At 41.9% G+C, this 10,951-nt stretch overlaps 1 long non-coding RNA gene across 2 annotated transcripts in view; it reads right to left on the bottom strand.

Annotated features, from left to right (window-relative positions):
- Positions 1-477: 477 nt before the first annotated feature.
- LOC309616276 overlaps positions 478-10,951 on the bottom strand; it is a 53,776-nt gene continuing 43,302 nt past the window's right edge. For both annotated transcript variants that reach the window (XR_014237405.1, XR_014237406.1), the window contains one exon: positions 478-693. This is a non-coding gene — a long non-coding RNA (uncharacterized lncRNA). The remainder of the gene's footprint in view (positions 694-10,951) is intronic.

Raw genomic sequence — 10,951 nt, 5'->3', positions numbered from 1 at the left:
AAATTGGACTTGTTCTCTCTACTGCCTTAGTCTGGAAGATGCTATCCCCAAGGGAGAGAGCAAAGATATTTTCTGGTATCTGGTTTAGAAAATAAAAACCTCTCCATGCCTTAAGGCCAGACCTTTGGGAAAAATCAAGATGACTAACAACTCTTTAAGTTGGTAAAATAGCACTAACTCAGTTCAGAGTCATGGAGAGGTGATTATACGTTGGATATAGTCTACAGTCCATATATTTCACTAAAGAAAATTTCTGGTCTATCAAAACTATACTCTTTTTCCCATTTAAAAAAAAAAAAACAACCCACAGGCCTGAGGGAACACAAAGGGAAGAAAGTACTTCCTCTTTAAAAGAACTTTAAATGATTTTAAATAAAGTTTGGCCTAAGGATGGATTCCACCCAACCAGAATTGGATTAGTAGATAATGGAAATCTTTCTTTCTTGGTACAGAGTAAAGATCTAGCAGAGAGGCAACTTGGAAAAGTAAAACCATTTTAATATTCAGTCCTAAAGATCATTTTGGAAATAATTTCTGTGTTTTTAGAAACTCTCCAGAGAGGGTATCAATGAAATTTAAGATGTCTTTGAGACAATATAAGGAATTCCTTCTTCCTGCTTTGGAGTCCACAGATGCTTGATTCAGTGTGTTGGTTCCTACTACGTGATAGGAAACTGAAAGCTGCCCCAAAACCTGAAAATCAAGAATATGAACATAGACATCATATATACAATGAACAATGTGATAAGCAAATATAGAAGGCTTTCAGAAGCAAAAGAGATCATATATATTATATTTCCCCTGTGAAAACATCCTTATACTTACCCTCCCTCATCCTTTGACATGTTTCTCATTTTTTCCACTTTTATATCTTAAGATAAATGCCATCTCTGATCACCCTATTCAATTTGGGTGTCATTTCTTTATTCTCTTTCAGGATATCATGTTTATTTTTTTCTAGCATTCAATACAATTTTAAATTTTATATTCATTCAATTGCTTGATTATTTATTTTCCATCTTCTCTTTATAATGTTATCTTCAAGACAGCAAGAATAATATCTATACTACCTTAAGTTCCACACAGTGTTTGGCATTTAGTAACCATTCACTGAATGATGAATGGATAGATGGATGGATAAGATGAATGCTGAACAAATGAGAAAAAGTGTCATGGAGGTGATTTAATCAAGATAGGTCTTAAAGGATGAGCAAAATTGGTAATTGAAGACACTAAGAGCTGGGAAAGGAAGAATTCTAGGTGTAACAGACAGCATGAAAAAATGGCATAGATATGTAGGAAAGTAGGTCAGTGGCATTAGAGAAACAATGATTCCTACATGATGTGATTAGATTCCCCTCCCCAGTCCACTACTATTGTGGTTATTTGGAACCAGCAGGAAATAGAATAGAGCAGAAAAGGGAACATCAGTCAATTTGTCATTGGTTAGTGATTTCATTTGTCAACTACAATCTTTTTGCAATTTTTCTAAACTACACAAATAATGCATGGATACATTTTGGTTGGAAAAAGATGCCAAATTTTTAGAATTGTATAAGGCTAAAAATGAAACAATTTATTTAACCTTGCTTCATTCTTTCTTTTCTTCCCAGAGTTGAAAACTTAAACCACTGGGAGGGTACATACTCGTAAACTTCTCCTATGCATTTACACACACTCACGTCTACACACATACATTCACACATACACAAAATCCACAGATGCTCAAGTCCCTTATATGTATAAAATGGCATAGTGCAGTCGGCCCTCCATATCTGTAGGTTCTACATCTGCAGAGATGGAGGGTTGACAGCTAAATCAATGACAAAGCTGTAGCAGGGAAGAAAGAAGCTCAATATTCATAGCTGAGAATGCGGAGGCTCCCATTCCATTCACTATGGGAATTCACCACAGGATTTGGGCTTTATCATTCCCCACTCAGAAACTAGGGCTTCCCTCCTGAACCTCAGAGGCCCTCAGCTTTCCTAGATAAAGATGGAAAGTGTGATTTAAGAGCAACACACTTAGGGGATGCTGTGGAACTGTATTCAGAACATCTGTACACATGAAGAGTTTTTCTTTCAAGTCCCATAAAAGTTCTCACTGGCTCTTCCTGAACCTCCAGTCCCATCTTCATTTAATGCACTTGCCCCCGTCAGAAATTCTATAGACTGCAGCCATTCAGAATTCCCTGAGTTCCTCTGCACGCAGTGTGCTACATGAGGCTGCTCCCCTCCACCGTCCTTTTCCTTTACCAACAATAACCTCGTCTTTCCTCAGTGCTTTGTCCCAATAAAGAGATTGCTGGTCTTGGAGGAGAAATGAGAGGGGCCCCTGAAAACAGACCCCAAATGATGGGCGAGGTTCCCATGAGTTCTCTAAACATTGTGCACTCTCTGCTACGTATCAGCTGCCCAGAACAGACACGATTTAAAGCCTCAGAAACAAACCCAAGCTCTTCTAATAAAACAAATATTTCACAGTTCATTTAATCCAAGATATTGAAAAGACCTGCAGAGCCTCAGGGTTACCCTCTCCCTGGGGATGCTGCTGTGTGTGAGTAATACAGACGCTGCCCCTTCCCAACTCAGCAGCTGCTACGCCAACCCCAGCCTCCCTGCTCTTCTGCTTGTTTTCTGGAATCATCACTGGCTTCAATCCAAAGGAGGCCCAGGTGGGACTCTCTACCTGGGGGTGCCTAATCATGGAAAGTCATAGGAAAGTATTGCTGTGGGATAACTACGGCTGTCCAAGAAAATATACATGAACTTGACTGGTCATTCGGTATTTGCTGAGTGCCTACCATGTGTCAGGCATTGCTCCAGGTGCTGAGGATACAGCAGTGAACAAGACAGACAAAAAAAATCCCTGGCTTTGTAAAGCTGTTGTTGTAGTGAATGAAAAAGACAACAAATACATAAGACAGAGTATGTCATGTGGTAATGTGTGCTATGGATAAAATTATTGGGAACTATTGGACACTCTGGGGTAGGAGAAGTACAATTTTAAATAAGGTGGACAGAGGGGGATTCACTGAGAAAACAATATTTCAGCAAAGACTAAAAGGAGGTGAGGGAGTGAGCTTTGTAGATTTCTGGGGCAGGACTTTTCCAGGCAGTAGTAACAGCAAGTTCAAAGGCCTTGCTTGGGGAGACCAGTGTGACTAGAGGGGCATGAACGTAGAAATGATGTGCAGTGATGAAGTTGTAGTGCAGTAATAGGGAATTAGATCTAGGAGGGTCATTTATCTAATTTTAAGGACTTTGGTTTTGGTTCTAAATCTAAATTACCCTGGCTCTATATCAATATCAAAAGAAAAGTTTCAAGGCAAGTCTCAGCTCTGGAGTTAACATTATTCATATGCACTTCACCTCATCCTTCTCCTAGGAACTGTCACCTGTCCTCATCGATGGCTGCTAGACGAGCTGCCATGTACTTACCTGACCCTGGCCATATTGGATTCACTCAACAGGAGACACCTGACCAGGAACAGACCACGGAGCCTCCTCCCTGGGAACTTCTTAGATGTGTGATTCAGAGAATAGAAGTCAAACCCTCTCATGGCAGAAGCTCTCAGGCTGACATTCAAGAGTTGTGAGAGTCCCTGTTTTCTACATTGTGGGAATGATGGAACACAAGACCAACAGGCAGAGAGCAGGAAAAATAAGAAAAGAATATTTCAAGTTGTATTCAAGTTCCTGGTGAATCCTATTTATATCCCTACCCCTACAGTTGGCTTATTTAATCCTTCCTTGGCTACAGTGAGACATGGAATAGAGCAACTAGAACCTGCTGAAGACAGAGGCCAGTTCTCATGGAAAGAAAGCAAAGCACAGCACAAATCTATAGTGCAATTGGAAACTGTGTTGCAATTCCTGAGCATAGGACACAAAAAAACATTAGCCTGTCATCACCAGGCCTTCTCCCTGCAGATAAAATAACTGAATCCAACACTAATCATATCCGCCTCAGTGTTTCATTGCCCTGAAAAGGGGATCCATAGATGCTGTAGCCAAAATGAAGCTGGAGCTCATGATGAACTGGATCTAGGTAGCTGATCCCAAGACCTACAGATCATCTAAACTACCTGGGAAGCTGTCTATAAAGACAGGTACCTACCTGGCTATCACCCCAAACCTACTCAACTGGAATAGCTTGGGCAGGGATTCGAGCATCTGTATTTTCCAAATGCTCCCAAGGGTTAATGATAATTCAGCCGGTACAAGGAAATGCTAATATGCACTATGTTAGGTCAGATCTTAGGCCTTCACTGTGCAGAGAAAAGGTGAAAAACAACTTGGACAAACAGTTCATTCCAGCACCCTGGCCTGCTGTCCCCTGAACATGTCAGCTCAGGGCTTTTGCATTTGCTCTGCCCTTTGCCTGGGACATCCCTCCACTAGACAAGGCTTGGTCTCATTCTAGGAAATACCCAAAGGAAGCAGCAACCTTACTGTGAGGCCTTCCCTGGCTTCTCTATTTAATATTTCAAATTCCCTCACCCTCATCATTTTCTTTCTCCCCCAGATTTTTTCCTTCATTAGCACTTATTTTATTTATCAATACTATACTGTTCATCATCTCTCTCTCTCTCTCTTTCTCTGCCTCAGTAGAATGTAGGCTCCACAGGGACAGGAATTTTTGTCTGTTTTGCTCATTGCTGTATCTCCAGGACTTTGTTGAAATAACAAACACCTTCTTGGCTGTGTTTTTGCAATGGTTAATGATCCCATTCTCATAGATGAATACTGAAAATTCATTTTGATTCCTACAATTAGGAACCAGATTTCCAACAAGTTAGTTAACTTTCTACACAGCGCCCAGACACCTACCCTCTTGCATCCAAACTGACTTCTACATGCTTGAAAAAGCACAGGAAAATGTTATCTGGCTGAGAAGGGACAGACACTGGCCAAAGCAGAGCTCAAGGCCAGATGGTTGTAAACTGGCAGGAAGATGGAGTGAAACTACACACCTGTGTCAGAGAGATTCAGTGCAGGACCTAGACCCCCGCCTCAGAGCCTCCACAAGCCCTGTGTCTTAGAAAAAGAGAAAGTGCTTCCTCTCTGTCAGCTCCCCAGAAAGTTGCCATTTCATTTCAGAGTCTCTCTAACAGGATGAAAAGCACCAGGGAAAATGCGTGCTGAAAGGTGGGGGGGTGGAATTTAAAAAGAGGTGTCACACATATGTCTTTTACATAAAGTGCCCCACATGTGTGTAGAGAACTTAGTGCTATCCAAATGTTTTTCAGACACCACGATAAAAACATAGCCTTTGCACGAGGGAGTTGGGAGGAAAAGATGATTTTTCTGGCTTGGAAATGAGAAAAAGAAATGACTTCTGTGAGTGCTTGGCCCCCATGTTTAAATTTTTTTCCGGTCACCTCCTCTTCAAGGGAAGACCCTAACACACATGAAGAAATCTATCTTTTCTCAAGTTTCCAATGAGAAACCAAAGGTGGGAAGTGAATCCAAAATGGGGTTGAGCCTTCAAGACTAATAATTCACTTCTTTTCATTTTCCAAAATGTAGATGGGATACAGAATCTTGGTGATTTATCCTCAACAGCAACGTGGTGCACACCTACAAGGCTCATCTCCAAACTGGCAGAGCTATAAGACCTAAGGGTTGCTTTCTTATTACTTCCATCCCAGGGGCATCTGGATTAGCCAATAAACCATGCCACCAAGTGACCCAAAGACAAGAAATCCTGCCCCCTGTCCATTCACCTCTCAAGGAATTTGATGCTGCAATATTAGATTCTAATATTGACTCCTGTCCATGCCTTCCTCTGCATTTCCTCAACCCCTGCCCTGCTCCTGGCTGCTGTTCCAAACTACTTATTACCAGAAACCTCAATGTAGTCTTCTCTATTCTTCTCTTTCACCCACTGTGTAATCTGAAGTGTCACCAAAATGATCCCTAAAATTTAGCACTGATTCTCTAAACTCTCCAAATCTTCCATGACTCTCAATTACCTCCCAAAGTCAAAACACCTTACCTGACATTTCATCTTCCTATTCTTCTCCTTTAGGTAGGGTGACCATATAATTTATTGTCCAAACTGAGACACTTTTATCTGGGACAAGTATTACCTTGAGTGGGATTCCTCAACAATAGGCATAAGTCAGGAATTTCCCAGGAAAACTGAGGTGTGAGGATTACCCTCCCTGTAGATACATCTTAACTCCCAGAAACCTGGGCACTCATCATTCACTAAATATGCCCTGAACTTGACTGCCTCCATCTTCACACATGTCTTCCCATCTGCAGAGAGTATTCTCCACCATACTGCCAGCATTTCCAACTCTGCCATCCTTCCAGATCCAGCAGAGGACCTACTGACTCAAGAAGTCTTTACTGACACCTTTCCAATGCCAGGGTGGAAAGTTATAACTCCCTTCTCCCTCCCACTGAACACTATCTATAACCGTTTTATGGAATTTAACTATAACACACATACAAAAATATAGGGATTGGAGATAGCTTCCATGACCAATTCATAGGTGTAGCCACCTATTTTTATGAATGCAAAAAAAGAATTGGTGTTCAAAACTGAGATACATGCTTTAAAAAGAATCAAGTGATGAGTGACTTAAAATGGCTATCAAATTAGGCTGCAAAAATATAAATGGGGTCTGCTCTGCACTCAATTGCCTCGAGCTCCATTAAGTTCTCACTCCTCTTTAAAGAAACTGAAAGAGAAATCGTAGTCAATATATACCACAGTTACAGTTTAATGCAATAAAGGCAATGTGAAACTGCAATTATGGAACCCATACCTAAAGAAAAGGCCTTGGGAGAGAACTTCAAGATGGTGAAGAAGACGTGGAGATCACCTTCCTCCCCACAAATACATCAAAAATACATCTACATGTGGAACAACTCCTACAGAACACCTACTGAATGCTGGCAGACCTCAGACTTCCCAGAAGGCAAGAATATCCCCACGGACCTGAGTAGGGCAAAAGATAAAAGAAAAAACAGAGACAAAAGAATAGGGACAGGACCTGCACCTCTGGGAGGGAGCTTTGAAGGAGGAAAAGTTTCCACACACTAGGAAGCCCCTTCACTGGCGGGGACGGGGGGTGGGCAGGGGGGAAGCTTAGGAGCCATGGAGGAGAGTGCAGCAACAGGGGTGCAGAGGGCAAAGCGGAGAGATTCTCGCACAGAGGATCGGTGCCAACCAGCACTCACCAGTCTGAGAGGCTTGTCTGCTCACCCGCAGGGGCAGGTGGGGGCTAGGAGCTGAGGCTCATGCTTCGGAGGTCAGATCCCAGGGAGAGGACTGGGGTTGGCTGCGTGAACACAGCCTGAAGAGGCCTAGTGCACCACAGCTAGCCGGGAGGGAGTCCGGGAAAAAATCTGGACCTGCCGAAGAGGCAAGAGACCATTGTTTCAGGGTGTGTGAGGAGAGGGGATTCCTGCTCCGTGTGCCCACAGAAGGCAGAGCACCGCCTAAGCAAGCTCCAGAGACAGGCGTGAGCCGCGGCTATCAGCTCGGACCACAGAGACGAGCATGAAACACTAATGCTGCCGCCGCTGCCACCAAGAATCCTGTGTGCAAGCACAGGTCACTACCCACACACCCCCAGAAGCCTGTGCAGCACACCTCCGCCAGGGTCCCGAGATCCAGGGACAACTTCCCCGGGAGAACACAGAGCGCGCCTCAGACTGTGGCAATATCACACCAGCCTCTGCCACCGCAGGCTCGCCCTGCATTCCAATTATCAGTACCGTACCCCTCCCTCTCCCTGGCCTGAGTGAGCAAGAGGGCCCTAATCAGCCGCTGCTTTAACCCCCTCCTGTCTGGGTGGGGAACAGATGCCTGGGGGAGACCTACACACAGAGACGGGGCCAAAACCAAAGCTGAACCCCAGGAGTTGTGCAAACAAAGAAGGGAAAGGGAAATCTCTCCCAGCAGCCTCAGGAGCAGCAGATTAAATCTCCACAATCAACTTGATGAACGGAATAGACAATGAATGTTCACAAAATTGAGGCAGTGGACTTTGGGAACAACTGTAGACTTGGGGTTTACTTTCTGCATCTGATTTGTTTCTGGTTTTTATGTTTATCTTAGTTTAGATTTTAGTGCTTCTTATCATTGGTGGATTTCTTTACTGGATTGGATGCTCTTTTTTTTTTTTTCTTTTTTCTCTTTTTGTGAGTTTGTATGTGTATGTTTCTTTCTGTGATTTTGTCTGTTTAGTTTTACTATTACCATTTGGTTTGGGGTTCTGTCTGTTTGGTTTTAGGGTTTTTTTTTCTTCCATTTCTTCCAAGCCGTGTGGCTGGCAGGGTCTTGGTGCTCCAGCCGGGTGTCAGGCCTGAGTCTCTGAGGTGGGAGAGCCGAGTCCAGGACATTGGACCACCAGAGACCTCTCGGCTCCATGTAATAACAATCGGTGAGAGCTCTCCCAGAGATCTGTGTCTCAACACTAAGACCCAGCTCCACTCAAAGACCAGCAAGCTCCAGCACTGGATGCCACATGCCAAACAACCAAGAAAGGAACACAACCCCACCCATTAGCAGAGAGGCTGCCTAAAGTCATACAAAGTTCACAGGCACCCCAAAACACACCACTGGACGTGGCCCTGCCCACCAGAAGGGCAAGATCCAGCCCCACCCACCAGAACACAGGCACCAGTCCCCTCCACCAGGAAGCCTACACAACCCACTGAGCCAACCTTACCCACTGGGAGCAGACACCAAAAACAATGGGAACTACGAACCTATACCCTGCAAAAAGGAGACCCCAAACACAGTAAGTTAAACAAAATGAGAAGACAAAGAAATATGCAGCAAATGAAGGAGCAAGGTAAAAACCCACCACACCAAACAAATGAAGAGGAAATAGGCAGTCTACCTGAAAAAGAATTCAGAGTAATGATACTAAAGATGATCCAAAATCTTGGAAATAGAACAGAGAAAATATAAGAAACGTTTAACAAGGACCTAGAAGAATTAAAGAGCAAACAATGACAAACAACACAATAAATGAAATTAAAACTTCTCTAGAAGGAATCAATAGCAATATAACTGAGGCAGAAAAACAGATAAGTGAGCTGGAAGAGAAAATAGTGGAAATAACAGCCACAGAGCAGAATAAAGAAAAAAGAATGAAAAGAATTGAGGACCGTCTCAGAGACCTCTGGGACAACATAAACGCACCAACATTCGAATTATACGGGCGCCAGAAGAAGAAGAGAAAAAGAAAGGGTCTGAGAAAATAGTTAAAGAGATTATAGTTGAAAAGTTCCCTAATATGGGAAAGGAAATAGTCAATCAACTCCAGGAAGTGCAGATGGTCCCATACAGGATAAAACCAAGCAGAAACACGCCAAGACACATATTAATCAAACTATCAAAAGTTAAGTACAAAGAAAAAATATTAAAAGCAGCAAGGGAAAAGCAACAAATAACATACAAGGGAATCCCCATAAGGTTAACAGCTGATCTTTCAGCAGAAACTCTGCAAGACAGAAGGGAGTGGTAGGACATATTTAACGTGATGAAAGGGAAAAACCTACAACCAAGATTACTCGACTCAGCAAGGATCTCATTCAGATTTGACGGAGAAATTAAAACCTTTACAGACAAGCAAAAGTTAAGAGAATTCAGCACCACCAAACCAGATTTACAACAAATGCTAAAGGAACTTCTCTAGGCAGGAAACCCGAGAGAAGGAAAAGACCTACAAAAACAAACCCAAAACAATTAAGAAAATGGTAACAGGAACATACATATCGATAATGACCTTAAATGTAAACGGATTAAATGTTCCAACCAAAACACACAGACTGGCTGAATGGATACAAAAACAAGACCCACATATATGCTGTCTGTAAAAGACCCACTTTAGACCTAGGGACACATACAGACTGAAAGTGAGGGGATAGAGAAAGATATTCCATGCAAATGGAAATCAAAAGAAAGCTGGAGTAGTAATACTCATATCAGACAAAATAGGCTTTAAAATAAAGATTATTACAAGAGACAAAGAAGGACACTACATAATGATCAAGGGATCAATCCAAGAAGAAGATATAACGATTGTAAACATTTATGCATCCAACATAGGAGCACTTCAATACATAAGGCAAACGCTAACAGCCATAAAAGGGGAAATCAACAGTAACACAATCATAGTAGGGGACTTTAACACCCCACTTTCACCAATAGACAGGTCATCCAAAATGAAAATAAATAAGGAAACACAAGCTTTAAATGACACAGTAGACCAGATGGACTTAACTGATAATTATACGACATTCCATCCAAAATCAAGAGAATATACTTTCTTCTCAAGTGTTCATGGAACATTCTCCAGGACAGATCTATCTTGGGTCACAAATCAAGCCACAGTAAATTTAAGAAAATTGAAATCATATCAAGCATCTTTTCCGACCACAATGCCATGAGACTAGGTATCAATTACAGGAAAAAAAAACTGTAAAAAATACAAACACATGGAGGTTAAACAATATGCTACTAAATAACCAAGAGATCACTGAAGAAATCAAAGAGGAAATCAAAAAATACCTAGAGACAGATGACAATGAAAACACCATGACCCAAAACCTATGGGATACAGCAAAAGCAGTTCTAAGAGGGAAGTTTATAGCAATACAATCGTACCTCAAGAAATAAGAAAAATCTCAAATAAACAACCTAAACTTACACCTAAAGCAATTATAGAAAGAAGAACAAAAAAACCCCGAAGTTAGCAAAAGGAAAGAAACCATAAAGATCAGATCAGAAATAAATGAAAAAGAAACGAAGGAAACAATAGCAAAGATCAATAAAACTAAAAGCTGGTTCTTTGAGAAGATAAACAAAATTGATAAACAATTAGCCAGACTCATCAAGAAAAAAAGGAGAAGCTCAAATCAACAGAATTAGAAATGAAAAAGGAGAAGTAACAACTGACACTGCAGAAATACAAAGGATC

The sequence above is a fragment of the Balaenoptera borealis genome, assembly GCF_965194805.1.
Source record: "Balaenoptera borealis genome assembly, chromosome: 19".
In the NCBI taxonomy this organism is placed as follows: domain Eukaryota; kingdom Metazoa; phylum Chordata; class Mammalia; order Artiodactyla; family Balaenopteridae; genus Balaenoptera; species Balaenoptera borealis.
The sequence above is the reverse complement of the archived record's forward strand: the minus strand, read 5'-3'. Positions and strand labels throughout refer to the sequence as shown.